This window comes from Cryptomeria japonica, chromosome 8 (genome assembly GCF_030272615.1).
Source record: "Cryptomeria japonica chromosome 8, Sugi_1.0, whole genome shotgun sequence".
In the NCBI taxonomy this organism is placed as follows: domain Eukaryota; kingdom Viridiplantae; phylum Streptophyta; class Pinopsida; order Cupressales; family Cupressaceae; genus Cryptomeria; species Cryptomeria japonica.
In genome coordinates, this window is record NC_081412.1 from 399,663,207 (window position 1) to 399,683,489 (window position 20,283).

Sequence of the window (20,283 nt, forward strand, 5' to 3'; positions counted from 1 at the left end):
GGAAAGAGGGAGGTGATAACTTATAGGAAGGATAAAGAAATGGCCCAATTGGTGAATGAGGTATAAGGGGTAGGTAAGTATAGTACACCATAAGGGGAGGAAAAGGGTCCAGTGGTAGGTTATAGACAAGAGGGGGTATTTTTTAATGGGTAGATGAGGTGTGACAATGAAACTGAATAATGATGGTAAGAGATGAGGAGGAAACAAAGGGTATATGAGAGAAGGGGCTATATGAAGACACACAAAAAGTGTAGGTCAAAAGGGATAGAATTCCTAATGACACAACAAAGTGGACCCATGTGTAAGGGTGAGGGATTAGATGTAATGAAAGATAGATTGATAAAATAACCATAAGAGAAATTATTAATGCCATTATGTAATTTATCCCATGTAAGGTTTGAAAATAATGCATCATGGCAGGACATACAAGAGAAAGGAGTATAGTTAAAGTAGAATAATTGTCACAAGGAATTTTTGCTACATCATCACTAAAGGCATAAAAAGATAAATGATCAAGCAAGTAATTGGGGTCACAAGGTGAGGGATCATTGAAAATTACAGGAGGATCAATAGAAAGAGAATATGAAAGAGAAGAAGTATGCTCACTATTGTGAAATATATCAACAAAGTGAAAGGAGATGAGTACAACATGGATCCCCATCATGACCTATAGCCAAAGGAATGCACATAGAAGGTAGAGGGGGTGAGGTTTAAAAGGTGGGAAACATGAAATAAGCATAAGTAGAGAGAGATGTAATAATTGTAATGAAAGGAGGAGAAACAATAAAAAGAGGGAGACATGTCACACACATATGTTTTACATAATCTAGAAAAAGATGGCTTGAGATAAGACAAAATAAAATACAATCATTTGAAGTAGGAGTACAATCATAAGAAGTGGAAGATAAAGTTTATTTTAAGAAGGTAAGAATATGATTAAATATATTTGGTATGTAGTAAGGAGGCTATGATAAAATTAAGTATAAAAGATATTGCCAAGGAGGTTGAAATGGGAGAGGCCATGGTAGAAGTGTTAGCCTATTTTGTCTAGTGGTCCAAATAGTTGATCAAAACATTTCGAAAATATTCAAAATTTTGCAAAAGGAATATATGCCCTGTAAATATCCATCCTTAGTAAATTGCCAAAATCCATGTTGCAAAATCCTTACACAAATCATTATTTACACTACAAGAGTTTAGGGAAAAACTATTGCATGGGAAGAGTTCAAGTTTTAGTAAAACAAGGAGCAAGTCAAGCAGTTTAGGGTTTTTGGCCTATCTTTTAGATCTATTTTTATGAGCTTGCAACCTACCATTACAACCAAGGCCAACTTATTTTGGATTCAACACATCTATGGCCAATTTCAACAACATAAGGGCACATATTATGTGTTTTGTCTTCATTTTTTCTAGTGCTTGAGTTTATTGGGTTGTGTTTCAAAGCTTGGTAATGTGAAAAGGGGAAGGATAATAGAGAAGAGAATATTGAGAACATTTATTGGTCCTTGAAGATCACCATACCCAGTTCATGCAATAATATGCACATGGGAAAGCTTTGTTGTCAAGAGACAGGTTTGTCATACTAAAACCCTTACACTGTCATTGGTGTCATAAAGAAAACCCTCTATTCTTCGTTATTGGGTATATTGATTCCTCGAATTGTTTACATGAATCCCTCTAAATATTTGCCAACCTCTTACTCTCAAGGGTTTCAAGCTAGTAGCTAATGAATATGAAACAATATGAAATTGAAATTCCTCTACACTCTATCTTTTGCAAGACCAAGGAGGATGATACAAAACAATACCTTAAAGTATACTTCACTTTGACAAATAAGGTATCATTAAAAGAAAAATCTCTCATTCATTTAGACCATGAATTTCAATTTCATCCAATAATTGTGGCTCAATCCTTAGAAATACTCATTACTAGTCCTGAGAGTATATAAACTTCGATCTAAAATAAAAGAAAATGACTAAAATTTAAAATGGACTTTCGATTTGAAACATTCAATTCTGATTTGAAAATTAAGACTACAAAATAGTGCTTATCAAAGCTTATAAAGTCAATATTTGAAAGCAAATGGCATATATATATAACAAATGGATTTTTGTCTTAGATTTATTAGTACCATTGCTTTACAACAATACAAGATTACAATATATGTGTATCTACAATTCTTCTTGACATCCATGACAATATACCCAAATCATTACATGTTTAAGCAATTTAATTCTTTTCTTGAAAAGATGCAAAAAGCAAAAAAGTACATCATGAAAATGACACAGATGAAATCAACAAATCTTGTTTATTAATTTCTAAAGATTGAGTACAATATCAGTGTAGACAAATGAGATAGATGCTTCAAAATTTTATGTTTATTCTGATAAAATATTGTAAGGAAACTTGTAGTCATCTTTATGACAATTTCCACATAGCCCATTAAGGATTTCAATCAAATCAACACATAGAAGCCATATGCAAAGAATAGACAACATACCCATGAAAATGTGACACAAGATATATCTTGGGAAAACCCTCACGAGAGAAAAAACAAGCCTCCAAAAGCATCATGCACCATGTATTATCAACAATGCGTTTGTTGGCTCCCCAGATTGCACACGATGGGGTTTTACACTACCGTAAGGGCAAGAACCAAGTCGGGCCCTCAAATCATGCATGGAGAGGCCAAATCCAAACTATTTTTGGGATACTTGGGGACTTGGACCAACATATGAAAAGGGCTATGCTAACCCTTCTTCACTTTAGGCTCTGCAAAACCTGAGAGGGTGATCCCTTAATGCTCCTGCAATCTCCACACCACACTTGCAGACGACATTAAAATAAAGCAGAAGGTCTCACTCCTAAAAGGGGATCAAAAAAGAGGGAGAATGCTACAGAGTGGCTAGCTCTCAGTGATCCTCGACGTACTTCAGAGCGCGAGACAACTTTGACAAGCAGTGACATATACATAAATGAAAAGATATTATGATATTATCGATTTATAGCAAGCTGCTGATTAAATATGAGTAGAGAACTATTACTGGAAATGAGTAAAGCCATGACTAGTGTCTTATCCATTGGGCAACTGAATTTGTAAAACATAAGATGAAATATAATAGAATAAAACATTAATCTAATAGATTGAGATCTTAAGATAACACTACCTTACAATGCATCTCATCTACCTGTGCTGACCCAAAATACTTATCAAAATCCATGTATAAGCCCCATCAGTCTGTGGATCCTACCCTAGAAATTTAACCAACCCTTTAGATCAGAGCATAAGATAGAAAACATATACATCACAACAATGTAACAAACGAGAAAAACCCTTGATCTTACTCATTCAAAACATAATAGAGTTACACACTAGAGAAAATGAATTTGAACTATGCTTGCATTCTTTTAATAAGCTATTTTTTGTTACAAATTATCTTACGTATAACTCCTTCAAGAACCTAAAACAAAACAAGACACATGACCCATTTCATTTGCTCTGCAAATTCCTATTACAACCTACTCATTTCACCTAGACTCACTATACATGACCAAGGGTTTGGATCCAAAACTTGTAACCCAAATTTATTGACCTCTATCCCATGGTCTTGAATTCCCTTTAATAGAAACAAGGGAACAAACAAGCTTTAGACCAGAGGAGACACTTACCACAAGCTCATAAGACCGCTTGTAACTTTGTTACAAAAATATTCCTCACAGTCTCCCAAAAGATTGTCCATGCTACCGTTCATGATGAAGTAGAACCAAAATTCCTAACTACATTTTGGTAGAAACAAAACCTTTTGATCTGTGCCATTATCACTGTAGATGCTTCCAAATGGATTGTGAGATGCATAATCTTTGTTCTACAGATCATTCCCCTTCGGGAAGGGAAATTAGATCCTGACAAGAAGTAAAGTCACCCCTAAACTAGAGGAGGAGCTTCAACCTTCATGCCCAGGATTAGAGAAAATGGAAAGAGGAGCTCACAGAGGAACATAAAGTGAAGGGAAGGTGTGGCAACTTCCATGCCCATGTTGAGATGATCGACTGCCGCCCCAATCCCAACCTTGTTCTGCTTGTTTTCCTCTGTAAGGTTCCTTCTTGAACCCTCTGCCAATGAGTGACAGAGGAGAGACAAAGGATGAGTTCTACAGGGCTTGTTTTGATAAGAAACATATTTCAAGCCTCCATTGACTATCCTCCCCATTTTCAAGACTCCATCGACTATAAGCATACTCACTCCCAAATGAATTCCATCTAGAATCACAAAGCTCAGTGTAACTTCTAGCAGGATACTGCTCAAAAATCATTTTCACCATTTCAAAACCTTCTGAGAAGATAATAATTTTTCTTGTTCTTTCTACCAATTGAAGGAACCACCCAACTCTATTTGTTTATGGTAAAAATGGAAACAACAATATTTAAAGAATAAATAGATTCAACCACACAACCCTATCCTAACAACAACAAAGATACACCATAACAAATGAAGATTACCTAAGACAATGTAAATCAACAAATCATAAAGATTATACCATCACATGTCCAATAGGGTTTGGATATCCATTATTCCTATCTCCATTGATCTTGCTTGATATATTTGCTCTCAAATTTTATGTGTGCACAAGAGCTCAACAAAGAACGGAAATGTGGTTGCAAGTAGGCTTGATCACATATGAAAGTTTGAAAGTGTAGTTGAAGGGGATTGATTAGAATGATTAGGGTTGATAATGAAGAGAGCATCTCCTTATATAGAAGACACTGTAAGAAATGGAGGGATAAGATTGAGAGGTGTAAAAGATAAATGGTCGGCTAGGATTAAAGGGTAGGTATAGGAAATAAGAAAATAATGAGAGGGTAGGTAGTGTAGGAATTAAGAGATGAATGACATGTGTCATGGGTAGAAAAGGATAATGAATTAATTAAATAAATAAAGATTCATTTAATTAATAGAGGAAATGGGATCAATTAAATAAATAAAGTATTTATTTAATTTAGGAAAAAGGATAATTTAAATAAATAAAAGTATTTATTTAAATGAGAAATAAGGCTAGAAGAGGATAAATGAATTAATTAAATAAAGATTTATTTAATTAATAGAAGAATTAGGCTTAAAATAATTAAATAAATAAGGATATTTATTTAATTAGACAGGACAATTTTAGGTGTCTATAGTATTTATAATGAAAATACCTTTCTTGGCGGTGCTCATGCATGGGAAAAATCATCATTCCAATTCTTTTCTACTTATCTTGCCAACAAATGGATTCAAAAAATCATATCCATCGAATCAAAATATCATCAGATTCAAACTGCCAATTCACTGCCCTTCTAACCAAGTTTACCTTACGTGAATGATTTTGTTCTTGATTTTTTGATTTCTTGACTACAGAATTTCTGCCTCAAAATCTATCTTTTTTGGATACTGAGTCCTTATCTTTTGAAAGTTTCTCGACAACAATTTTCCTGATTTTCTGCCTTATTGTGAGAATCTCTGATAGTACACATCCTATAATTTTATTGACAGGTCCTTGATCACTTCGTTTCCAGCTCATAAATCATCATAATCTCCTTGATCCTTCTAGAGATCTCAATTTCTTTCCATGGTGACAATGAAAACTTGCTGATATTGCCACCTTTGGTATTGCCATCTTTGTCCACTAATATGACTCGACCCAACAAAACACCTCCTAAATCAGCCTTTTGAGAATCAGTCGACATCCATGTACCTCGACACATCTCTGTTTATTCCATGTCAACAAGCTTATCTTCTTTTGCCTTCAATTTTCCTATGTGAATAACAACGAAACAGTCCAAATCACCCCCTTTGAAAAACTCTCTATTTCAACAGTAGATTTTTCCAGCATGGCACATCGCACAATCACCATCGGTCAACATTGATATTGACCTTCCAACGTAGCAAGATGGGTCCACAAAATTCTGACTGCACATCGTCGAGTCATCTTCCAGCTCAATCCTATTAACGACCCCACCTTCACACTTTCTTGATATGCCTCGGACACGCAACATCATCTCGCGATGCCGCGGTCCTTAACTTCCTTGCATCTTCCTTCGCGAGACTGCGAGGGTTGTCCGATCTACTCGCTCATTATATGCAACTTTACAAAGTCCACCCAAAACTTGCCGCTATCCTTCGAGCATTTTCCTGCTTGAGTAAAAAACCATCATCCATTTGATGCACGTGCAAAATCATGGAACTTTTAGTTGCTTGATATTTAAACATGGAGATATAAGCTGAAACATTAAGGCCAGACTTAGAGAAAATAAATGCTCGTAGAAGTATTTAAAAGGGGCCCAACCATAGTGAAAAAGATGCAAGGTCTAGGAAAAATTGAAAGGTCGATAGAAGAAATAACGCCTATGGAAAGGAACACGGTCCCTTCGACGATGGAAAAGACCCTCAAGTTTAAGTAAAAAGGTAATGAAGAAACATAACAGGCTTTAGGTTTAAAACAAAAGGTTCACCCAAGAACACATAAAACTGGAAACCATAAACCTTGAGGGTAAAAACAAAGAACAACATTAATTCAAAATGATAAAACATTGTCAAGGACACCAAATTTTGCATAGTCATTTTCAGGACTATCAGCGTCCATTACAATACAACTATGGAAAGCCTTCAAAAACCCATCCATTACCAAGCACTCCATGTGACCAAGCATGGATCCACACATCCCATGCCATGCTTCCTCTTTCACAAATGCTAACCTGGCTAACCCAAACAACTACCCTTGTGGTGATTTTATAGAGACAAGCAACCACAAAACCACCAAGTGGTATTACATCAAAACCATGTGCCCAAAATCATGTGACAATAAAATAAAATATTTTTCCTACCTACTCTTGACCCACATTTAATATTGGGTACTTCATCACAATTACATTTCCCAATATTAAATAAATACAGTATAATAAGACCAATGTGTCAATACAACCCATCAAGTGGTTACAAGAATATTCCAAGAGAATCTCTACATGTTGCATGTCCATCTAGGTGCAACAATACAATATGATATTACAATATAATTCCATGTCTACCTCACAATAATAAAATAATACAACAAAGAAACATTATTATGCAAGGTGTACAACACCATTTTCCCAACAAATATTTGCTATGCAATACATCATATGATATACCAATATTTTTTGCTATAGTATTTGATATAAGACCAATATAAAAAACTAGACTTGACTCTCAAGAGTCAAGATTCAAACACTTTCAAAATGACCCAAAATTCCCTTTTATAAAACAAGGGAGCAACAAGATTGAGGCCATGTACAAGTGTCATATTGGTAGGTAACCCCTTGAATGGCATAATATGACAAAGGGAAATTTTAAAATGCATAAAAGAGAAAAATATTTGATCCTTTGTTGTAGATTGTTGTTGAGGTCACTAATGTTGTTGGTGAAGCTTTGATACACAAAAATACTTTGCCTCCAAAACTAAATTATGAGTTGATCACCATACCTGAAACTGCCTGAAAGTGATGATGTGGTATGGTAGGTCCTCTAAGATGATTGATTGGAATGCAAATCAAATCTTGCATTTACTTCAAAAACCACAAGCCAAAAATATTCATGATCAAAATTTATTGCCCACCTTCAAATAATTAGGTAGGTGGTTTGCAAAATTTCACTTGCCATTAAATGTATACAATCTCTAGTGGCCATTGATATGTAAAAATTTGTTGTAAATTTGACAAGTGTTGCTAATACCTATGATCCAATGTTGCTCTATCTTTTATCATGAACTTGTCAAATCCATACTCTAATGCAATTATCTTATCCATGGTTCTATTAAAAAAATTAAGATCAATATTATCCTTTAAATCAGCAAATGAAAGAATAATAGGCACCAATAAATCAAAACTAGACTTCCAATAATTGAAATCTCTTATCTGCTGATTTGGATAAAAAATGTCTAGAATGATCAAGTGTTGTGGACTGAAAAAATTCCATTTTTGATATAATCTACTATTCTATCTTTTGCAAATATGTATATTCATTATCTACTAGAACTTTCATCCTTTCTATTGGTCTTAAATTGGCTGGGGCTCGAGGATGATATTGGGTTATTTGACATACGAATGTCAATGCACTCTTCTTTAAGCCCCACCTATCTACAATTGACTTTAGTGCTAGAGCATTTTTTTATGTATTCCTATTGAGTTGAGCACAAGGCTATGAAATTTTCTTAAGTGTATTCCAACTTATGCGTAGCCATTTTTTACTCTATGCCTAAGCACCTCCTCTAATGTAACCAAGGTCTCCATTTTGATTTCCTTCTTGGATTTTTGTACTTCTTCCTCTAGATTCTCAATTATTCCTACTACATGTTCCTTATGTTCAATTATATCTGTAGAGGGAGGATAAAGTGAAGATTGTGTGTGAACCACAAGGGTGAGGTCTCGCATTTGATACTGATTTTGTATTTTTCATCACTTCTTTATTTTAGGCATCTTGCAATTTTATGAGATTCTCTTATTGCTTGTTTGTTTTTTCTTGCAAGTCCTTGGTGGTTGCTTTGAACATAGCAATACAAAATACTAATTTTGTTGCTTAGGGAGCAAAGGTATCTATTAACCTCATGACAAATGGGCTACCCTTCATCTCTTGAAGTGATATTTGCCACTAGTGGCCCATAGCCCAAATTACTAAGGCTTCCAACTTATGATGAAAACATGACCTAGTTATTCCTCTCCGCCTCTTCCTAATTTGTAAAAACTTCATTCTTCTATCGCCTAATGACATCTAATGTCAATGTTGAAGTTATGTTCCAATTTGGGAGAAGGATGCCACTTTTCGTAACTACTCTCCTACCTTGTTTAGGAGTAACATCCCTTGCATCAAAATTTTCCTATTTAAAGGTTGCAACACTTACCTCCTAATATTGAGAGGGGTCAACATTTATTTTGGATTTCTCTAATTTTTCTACAAACTCTTTTTCTTTCAACCTCATCCATGGTCCTTTAAAATTTGGACTTAACAAAATCATCATCTACCAAAAATTGAGTACAGGATAAAGCCCTTATATCTCTTAGCTCAACTTGCCTTGCCTCTCTATGCATATCAACTCTATCTTCAAGCACTTAGGTAGCCTCTACTCTGTGAGGTGATGGTATTGGTTGAACAACCTCCTCTTCATCAGACACATTGCTCTTTCAAATCACATTTGTCTCTTCTTCATATGCAACCATGGAGTGATCAACCAATCCTAGTTGCTCTATTTTCTACCTCTTTGGTAGTTGTTGTTGTGGAGTTGGAGGGGAGGGGCCTTTCATTGATTGGGTATTTAATTCCATAATCCTCACACATATTTTCCTTGGTGCTTGTTGAGTTGGATATGGTTGATATGTAGGCCTACCTTCTATCATTGGGGCCCTACCATACAACTTTTAAAAGTTATCCAAAATCTTATTGATCCTCCTCATAGGAACAATTATCTCTACAAAGTCTCCCTTTTAAATAGCGTTATCATTTTTCCTCTCATTCTCTCCCTTTTGAATAATTTCCCATTTTCTCCTTCTACTATACACTTCATTTAGTGATGTGCAGTTTCTTATTACATCTTCTTCAATTAGCACTTGGTGTTTAAAGGCACCTCTTCTTATCTCTACCCTGAGTTGAATAAAACATTTAAGGTCAAAGTTCCTAGTTTTTCTTGACTGCAAGTTATATCCCTTTAGAATTAGATATATTTTCTCCAATCCTTCATTGCCTACGGAAAAATCATCATAAACCATGCTTGAAGATAAGAAAGTCCCCTTCTACCCCTTTAGGTGAAATTTCTTCATTTCATTCATCTGCCACATATACTATATAAATGCTAGTCTTGTTGGTACAAACTTCATAAGAATGTGTGGGGGGGATGAGCATCCATATAATCTAAAAATAATATGATCAATATGCAAGTACCAATCACCCAACTTGTGATTGATATTCAACTATGGGTTTCTCTCCTTTGGCCTCAACATAGTTACAATTTGCAGAGGGAGTCTATTTATGTCTACTCTTAAGAGACCCATAATTATAGAAACAAAATGGTTATGGAAGGTGATATAGTTATCATTCTTGAAATGCTTGTACCATACATATGCCCAACATTGGATTGACATTATCTAATTATTGTTGTTTGTCATAGTCACTTTGAGAGCATTGTCCCATTGATTCCTTACTTCAAACAACAACAAGTGTTGACCATAGTAGGATACTAGTGGGAGGATGTGAATTAGTATTTTAAACCTTAGACCCTTTACCACATCTCATGTTAAGAGATTTAAGCATATTTCAACAATGTAAAAACTGAAAGAATAGAGAAAACCACAAAAATTCATAAGATAACACCAGATTTATGTGGAAAACTCAACAAGGGAAAAACCATGGTGAGAAAGTTGCTTGGATCTATTGTTGAAATCCAACCTCACACAATAATATGAATAATTTTACAACATTTTTTTTGTGCGATGAAAAATGTGTGCGAATACAAAGGACTAAAAAATCAAGCTAATTAATCAAGCAAACACAAGACATCATACATTTCAAGATTAGAATGATAAAATCAAAACAAAATTAAAATGGCAATCCAGTTCGCAAACCAAAAAGCCTTCTTCAATTTGATTATTCCTCGATATTATGTGTGCTCGATGACGTCTTTGAATACTTGATTGTGATCCATGATGTTGATGCAAAGGATGGTGGATGATGGATGATAAAGATGAAGTATGAGTTGAGTAATGATTTTAGCAGAGTAACGATGTGTTTTAATGAAGATGGATGAAATGCATAAGAATGAGAGGGATTAAATAAGAAATGGAGGGAAGATGAGGGGTTCTCAAAATGCAACACTTGTCCTCAAGGAGGACAAGTGGCCCTCCTAAAGATGCCATGTGGAATAAGAGTTCACACTTGTCTTCAATGTGGCTCAAGAGGGAAGACAAGTGTCCCAAAAGGACTGACACATGTCTTGGGGCGGAGTGACATGTGTCCTTGAGGACACGTGTCTTTTTGGGGAGTAACCGCCAAAAATAAGGAATATCTTTTATTTAAAATAAAATATATTTGGGAATGTGCACACGTGTTAGGGGAGACAGTTAGGATAAGGTTGGTTAGGATGGATAGGGTAGTTAGAACCCAAGGGTAAGGATAGGGGGTAGGTTAGATGGGGGGGTTAGGTAGTTGGTTAGAATGTAGGAGACATGTGACTAATTTAAACAATTATTTAATTGTTGAAATGGGGAGAGGGTAATTAATTAACTTAGGATTAATTAATTAAGGGGATGGAAAAGGGATCATTAAAGTAAATTTATTTCATTTAATATAAGAATGGCTAAAACAAGATTTAATTAATTCAGATGGTTTTGGATTGTCTATTAATTGATTAAACAAGGTTATAGAATAGTTAATTAAATTAATTACCTAGGAAAGGAAAGATGCCAATTAATTAAATAATTTGTAATTATTTAATTTAAAAGCGTTTAGGATAGCAAAATTTAATTAATTAGATTAAAAATTTTAGGTGTCTACATTTTGCCCCTCTTTGCGATGGGGCTTGAATAGCGTCAGTGAAAAATAAAATACCAGTGACTTGAAGAGAGAGAGAAGCAAAGATTCCCCAGACTTGACTAACGAAAGGACGAAGGATGAGGGAAGGGGTGCCCCCTTGAGAGGGTGCACGAGAAACGGGGCCCAAGCGACGTCTTGAAAGAAAAACTGCCCTAAACAACTAGAAAGAAGGGGATGAGAAGCAAAAGTAGGAGGCAAAAATGATACCCTAAAAGGAGACCCTAGGGATAAGATATGCTAAAAAAGGTCTAAGAGGGCCCGAGATGATGAAAACGAGCATATGGGCACCTTATTTACCAAAAAATGGCCAGAATAGGGCTCATTTGCGCACATTGATTGTGAGAATTGTGATCTCTGAGAGAGGTTTTCTTTGGCTTTTAGTGCATTTATGAGCTTATTGTGCACGTGGATGAGATGGATAAGGAGGTGAGACCAAGGCACTGGGTGGATGTGTTACACAACATGAGGTGACATTGAGTGCCAGATTGCAAGGTAGGCCCCTGAAACTGAGCTTGTGATTTCATTTCCTTCATGTTTTTAGCATTTAATGCCTTAGGTTGTGCATTCCTGCCACATCGTGTTCAACAGATTCATGTTTAGGTGTCGCGAGTTTGTGATCCCATGATAATGGGTTCGTGAAGGGGGAGTGGGGATGAAAAAGGGGTCGCAGGATCACGATCTTGCCATAGAGGGAATGCATTCCTGCTAGAGGGGATTGGACAGTGGCAAAAAAGGCCATGGAAAAGCAATTCTTCTTCAACGGGATCACGATGGGAAATGATGGGAACATGTTCTCGCTGAAGAAGAACTGGTGGATTTGCAAACCGCCAGTCAAGGCAAGGGAAAAGGGAAAGAAAGATGGAAAAAAGGAGGGGTGAGTCACTGAAAAGGTGAACTGGACGCCAAGAAGAAAAGAGGACCAATAAATTGACTAGTTGTTGTGCAATGTGCAACAGAGCATGGATATCCTTGTTAGCCGGGAGAGACAGTAGACGGTTCTGAGACTTGGTGTAGAGCTGAGTACCGTAGATTGGGCACGAATTGACATGATCAGGTTGGAATACGTGGCGCAGATGCCCCACGTGCGATCACACATGACCATGCTCACAACATTGATCGAGTGATGGAGGAGCGAGACTGCCACCTTCCATCTACCGACATGAGATCACTGTGACTTTGGAGGACATGTATCGGATCTACAGGTTACCGATACAAGGAGTATGAGGCATTGCCCGAAGGATAGAGAAGGTCGATGCTATGAGGCTACTAGTTGGTGTAGATGTTCACAGGGCGATCCAGTTGTAGTACAGGTGGATCGAGAAGGAGGACCCACATAGTGGGTAGTACAGGGTTAGTGTATACACATAAAAATGACTATGAGCAATTAAATAAATATTTTATATTTATTTAATAATTATTCTTCTATTAAATAGTTAATTTGAAAAGATTAATTTATTTAATTTATTTTTTTGTGTCTTTCTATTAATTAATTTAATTGAAATAATTAATTAATTAATTCATCTATTCTATTCCTCTAAATAATTAAATATCTAATATTTAATTATCCTTTTAACCAAGTTAATTAAATATCTAATATTTAATGGTTATTCTCCTATCTTATAGTCTCAAATATTAAATGATTTCCTAAATTATTTAATTTTATTTCCAACTCACCTTCCATCTCCACTTCATCTTCCCTTTGCCAACTCATCCAACATGTGGCTAAGGAAATTAATATTTCTTAAATATTAATTCATCATTTATCTTCAAACTCCAAATTCAATGAATATTGTGTCCGTACACATATTTCATAACCATCTTCTATATTCTCTCCAACACCCCCTACATCTTAGGAAGGACTTGAGTCCACTTGTCCTATCATGCCTAAATATTCTCCAACCATCCCTAGATTCCCTCAGTCAGCAACCCAGTCAAGGTGAGATGAGTGACACTTGTCTTCTCCTTCCCCCTTTCTCTCAACCTTCACCTTTGCTCACAACCATCCAAATCTACAGATCTGATCATGACCGTTGATCTAAGCCACATCATCTCATCCTCTCAAGGTCTATAAAATCAAGAGCTTCAGTTGAGAGAGAGTTAGACTTCAAGTGAATTTGCAAGCCAAATCATTTGTAAAACTTATGCATCCATGAGTTTTATTCTTGAAGCAAATAGCAATTAGCATTTTAGCATAATCATGTAGTATTGCATATCATAGCATTTGTGAACTATCAGTTATCAATCCATTCTTCATATGCCATCTTGGAAGCTATCAATGCATTGTCTGAGAGCACATCTGCAACCAGGAACAGTGGAGTTAGGACACAATGAGACATAAACCATGAAGGTAATATTAGTATTTTTATTTCATATGTATTTCATGTAGTTTCATTGGTTGAGTTTGGATTTCTTGTAGCATTTCCATTGGTATTTTGTGAAACTAACTTGTTGCAAGTAGCATTTTGAGGATGAAATTCAAGTTGACACATTTTGGTGCCCACCGTGGGGCTCATGGACCTCACATATACCTTTAAACATCTCGCAAAAAGTGAAATTAATGCATTTGTAATGTTGATTCACACATGTGTGAATTCTGACAACGCTTTTGTTCCACAGGTTAGCGCATTTGCATCTCAGGTTAGCGCATTTGCATCTTAGGTTAATGCATATGTCATGCAGGTTAGCACTTTTGTTTGAAATATATGCACATTTGCATTACAGGTTAACGCTTTTGTCCTCTAGGTTAGCGTATTTATTAAAGAAATCACGCTTTTGTGTCCACAGAGCAGCACTTTTGTAGTACAGGTTAGCGCTTTTGCTATGCAGATTAGCACTTTTGTAGTACAAGGTGTCACATATGTCTTTTGTCAAAAGGACGACGGTTGGAGGAGGCTCAACGATGATGTCTTGACTAGAGGAAGGATACATCCTGCGTAGATGGATGGACAATTGTTGCAGATGTGAGAATAATATATCTTGATGCAACAACTGGATGATGGATGGGTAAACCTAGGACCAACAAAAGGACCCAGTAACCAAGCAAGGATTAGGGTACCAAAAGATCTATTGAAGAGCTAGCTAAGAGGACATGATCTCAATGAGTGGGACAAGGACACGAGCTATGCATAGGAGGAACCATATATACACAACAACCTATATACATCTGACACTTTGCACAAAGGATTGAGCACGAAAAAGGGATTAAGTACAAAGAAAACTATACAAGTGAAGCAGATGATGACGAGAAATGCGGATACTATGGGGTACCACACAGAGCGAAAAGGTAAATGTAATAAAGATGAAGATGGAAGGGCGAGTATCATAGGATACTGCACAAAAAGGAAATGTGTGGTGAGGAGACGATGAGCAATGGTGGGTATCATAAGATACTGCACCAGGGAGGAAAAAAGATAGGGCCAAAAGATAATGGAACTACCCATCTTACATATGGTGCCTCTCTCTAGGTTTTCACCACATGTACATATCCAAGGCACCTGTTTGCCAAGTTTTCAGCATTGGATGATTTTATTTTATTTTTTTGGTATTTTCTGATTTTTGAAACATGAGGTACACTACCACGGATTATGCATATTTTTTTTTAGGTGCAAGATGTTGAGGGGGTCATTGAGAGGCTCCCCTTATGGAGTGGACAATTGGTATGCATCTGAGCCATATTTTGCTATGACCACATAGGGACCGAGCCAGTTGGCTTCAAAATTTCCTTTCTTTTCTCAGTCCTATTGATTTTTAGGATTTTCTTGGAGGACGAGATCACTTACTTCAAACTCACGGGGATGGAATTTCTTCTGATACTGCCTCTTAAGGCGGATTTGGTATATTTGTAGATGATCATAGGCTTTTTGATGATGTTCGTTAAGAAGATCAAGCTGAGCTAGCCTTGCCACTCTATAGTCCTCATTAGAAGCAAACTCTTTCAAAGATATGCACAATTATGGAAATTTGACCTTGATTGGTAAGACCGCTTCTGCACCATATATAAGGGAATAGGGAGTGGCTCCGGTAGGAGTCCAGATGCTGGTCCGATAAGCCCCATAAGGAGGGATTGACATGAAGGTGCCAGTCATGACCAGTTTCATTAACATCTTTCTTGAGGATACGAAGTAGGGTTTTATAGTTGCCTCGGCTTGGTCGTTTCCTTGGGGATAATATGGGGTAGACCAACGATGCTAGATATGGAATGTGGAACAAAGATCGCACATATGTTGGTTCTTGAAGGGGGTTCCATTGTCAGTAATAATGGTAGAGGGAATCCCATAACAACAAATAATATGGTACGAGATAAACTTGGACACTTGGACATTGATGGTGAGGGTAAGATGGATGGATTCCGCCCATTTGGTGAAGTATTTTGTTGCAGCAATGATAAACTTGTGTCCATCGAATGAAGGGGGATGGATCTTACCAACAAGGTCGAGGCCTGATGTAGAGAAGGGCCATGGCAGTGCTATGGGTCACAAATCTTGATCAGGAACATGGATTAAGTCTCTGTACTACTAACAAGGCACATATTTCTTAATGAATTCACAATAGTCATGTTCCACAGTAGGTCAGCAATATCCCACTCGTAAGAGTTATTTGGCTAGAACATATCCACTCGTGTGAGCACCACAAGTACCATCATGCACTTCTTGCATCACAAGATTAACTTTATTCGAATCTAAACATCTATAGAGGATGTCATGGTAGCCCCGACGATATAGATTGTCTCTTATAAGGGTGAATCGGGCGGAACGGCGAATAAGGTTTTAGCTTTCATTACGAGATATGTTTTGGGGAAGGGTATCATCTTTGAGATAGGCATGGATGTCAGGGTACCAGGGTTATTGGGGACCAACGATGTTGCACATCTAGACACATTCCAAGATGATACAACACTCCTACAATTTCTAGGGGCAATTGAGGTTGCACCATATCATCATCCTGAGCAGAATACAGTCTACAAGCTTGACCCTCACGATTACTTTGGGGAAGAAGGAATCCTTAACCGTAAAAGTGAAAAAGAAATAAAAAAATCAAGGGCCCTGTAGGAAAAACCTCTCGGAGGCGCTTCTTGACTAAAAAAGAGTAAAAATAAAGGGTGTATTTTCTGGCGAAAACCTCACTGAGGCGCCAAAAAATGTGCGATGAAAAATGTGTGCGAATACAAAGGACTAAAAAGCAAGCTAATTAAACAAGAAAATACAAGACATCATACACCTAAAGATTAGAATGATAAAATCAAAACGAAATTAAAATAACAATCCAATGCAAACCAAAAAGCCTCCTTCGATTTGATTATTTCTTGATATTATGTGTGCTCGATGACATCTTCGAATACTCAATTGTGCTCCATGATGTTTATGCAAAGGATGGTGGATGATGGATGATGGATGATAAAGATGAATTATGAGTTGAGTAATGATTTCGGTAGAGTAACGATGTGGTTTAATGAAGATGGATGAAATGCATAAGAATGGGAGGGATTAAATAGGAAATTGAGGGAAGATGAGAGGTTCTCAAAATGAAATAATTGTCCTCAAGGAGGACAAGTGTAACTCCTAAAGATTCCATGTGGAATACGATTCCATAATTGTGGCTCAAGAGGGAAGACAAGTGTCCCAAAAGGAGGGACACATGTCTTGGGGAGGAGTGACATGTCTTTTTAAGGAGTAACCACCCAAAAATAAGGAATAAAATAAAATATATTTAGGAATGTGCACACATGTGTGAGGGGAGATGGTTTGGATAAGGTTGGTTAGGATGGATAGGGTAGTTAGAACCCAAGGGTAAGGATAGGGGGTAGGTTAGATGGGGGGCTAGGTAGTTGGTTAGAATGTAGGAGACATGCAACTAATTTAAACAATTATTTAATTGTTTAAATGGGGAGAGGGTAATTAATTAATTTAGGAATAATTAATTAAGGGGATGGAAAGGGGATCATTAATTATTTAAGAATTAATTAATGGGGATAGAAGAAAAGGGGATATGAATTAAATAAAATAAAATAAATTTATTTCATTTAATAGAAGAATGGCTAAAAAAGGATTTAATTAATTAAGATGGTTTTGGATTGTTTGTTAATTAATTAAACAAAGTTTTAGTGTAATTAATTAAATTAATTAGTTAGGAAAGGAAAGACACTAATTAATTAAATAATTTGTAATTATTTAATTTAAAAGCGTTCGGGATAGAAAAAATTAATTAATTAGATTAATCAAATTTTAGGTGTCTACAGTTTTAAGGTTACAACCCAATGAGGCAACAATTCCTTGAATTACAACTTTGTTTTAGGGCTACAACCTAAGGAAGCTACGACTCCCTGATAGTACAATTTTGGAACAAAAGAATGATTTTAATTGATGGATTTACTCCACTAATTAGAACAATTATTTTTGTTCTACATAGTTGATTTCTTTTGTTTCACTACCTTCAACATCCACACATCATTAACTCTTATACATACATTCAATCAACAATTTGATCTCCTATATATATATAGCCACCACAATCTTCAAAATATCAATTAGGTTAACTCTAAGATGCCACATAAATGAGACATGAATTAATTGTATTAGTTAGCCACATGAAATTGTTGGCATTTCAATAGAAGGAGATTGTTGATATTCATTAAGGATATTGAGAAGGTTGTTGAAGATTATTGATATAACTGAAAAATGATGATAACTATCTTTATAACATTATTTTGTCATTGATGTCAAGAAATTGATTTTCTGATTCAGTATGATGTTGCCATATCTTGAGAAGATTGATTTGAAGAGAATTAAGATGTCGGTAAGTGACACAGAAAGAATGTGATAAGAAAGGGGAGAAATAAGTTATTCAATGGGCAACTATTACCGAGTTAGACAATGATGAGATCATGATGTTTAGATTGTTTTGATATCCTACATATGTTGTTGATTGTAAGGTTAATACTATACTATGTCACCGAGCAAGGAACCTAGTTGGTAAACCCTAAGGTTATCGATATCGGTTAATGAAGGCGGAATGTCTACCGAGTAAAGTTTAGTATTTACCAAGTTGCAAACGAGTTATGACAAATCACACCGAGTAAAGTTTAGTATTTACCAAGTTGCAACTGAGTTATGATAGATCGTATTGGATGGATAAAGCATTATTTAATGAAGGACAGTGATTAGCTGGAGATGTATAAATGATTGGTATGTCATGCATGAAGTTTGTTAAGGATCTATGGCAATGGAAAATCAAGAGAAAGATCTACAATGTAGATTGAACCGCAATAACCTTGTGCAAGTTCCAAGAAAGGAATGCAAGTTCCTAGGCAAGGTAAAATGTTTTCAGATCGAAGGATACATTGAACCTAGTCAAGATTGAAGATCTGACGGCTAAGATTGATCATGGGAAATGTGATCAAGGAGATTAAGCGGTTAGCAATTGTTTATAAATAAGGAATTGTTGATAAACAATGTATGCGAGCAAGTGTAAGCATAGGGATGCTACATAGTGATTACCGAGCACAGAAGCTTGAAGACCTGTTTGAATAATAGAGTAGGGAGCCCAACAGAGGGAAAAGATAAGTCCTATGACAAGATTGTTTTGAGCAAATAAGAATCTGCTTTAGCATTTCAGATGTGAAGTTGCAGATATATTTATTACTGTTGTTTATTTTGTAAGTAACAGGAAATCTCTTAACCGAGTGGACTTAACAGTCTTATTTGTAAACCCTCTAGCAAGGTAACATTCTAAATGAGTGTTTGAAATCCTTTGACAAGGTCACTTCTAACAAAGTGAAGATCTTAACAGATCTGGGGGAAATCCCTTAAACGTGTCACATCTAGCAATGTGTTTGTAATCTTTAACAAGATTTGCTTTTAACCGAGCATACTCTAGAAGAGTATATTTCTTAGTGGGTCCAAAATCCCACAGTGGTTTTCCCTATTTGGGTTTCCACATTAAATCTGGTGTTGTATGTGTTATGATGATTATGTGTTTATGAGTTTGCATGTTTAGCAATTTTTGGTTATATTGCTGAAGTATAAGTTACCGAGGTTGAATCTGTTGATTTTATGGAAGATTAAGTTTGTATGATTCACCCCCACTCTCATCTTGTTAGATATTGGCATTAGAACTTTACAGAAATACTCTCTGCAAGTGTCCAAAACATCTTGCATTAGTTAGCCTTATGAAATACTCTCTGCAAGTGTCCAAAACATCTTGCATTAGTTAGCCTTATGAAATACTCTCTGCAAGTGTCCAAAACATCAAATAGGCCAATAATAGATGAAGCATGTAAAGCATTACATAAGTCGGCCACAAGACATAACCCATGAAAGATAATGTGTTGTGGTTCAAAACAAGATTAAATTGGGCCAAAAAAAAACTTGATTAAAAATCCAAAATTAACGTGGACACAAGGAACCATGGCATAAGCATAAAAACAATGTCTAGTCGACCCATCACCCATTAGTCACCCAAAGAGACAAGACTGGACTATTTGTGGTATCATCAGGAGATGAAAAACACTTTGAAAATCAAGATACATAAACTTTAACACTTTCCAAACAACTTTGCATACATCATTTTCAATATTTGATTGATACATATTGGCACAAGTGCATGATTACTTGAAAAGGTGAAGATAAAGCATACCAGGCAAATTTTGTCACTTGGGCTCTACGAAAATTGAACTTGCATTATACCACACCATTTAG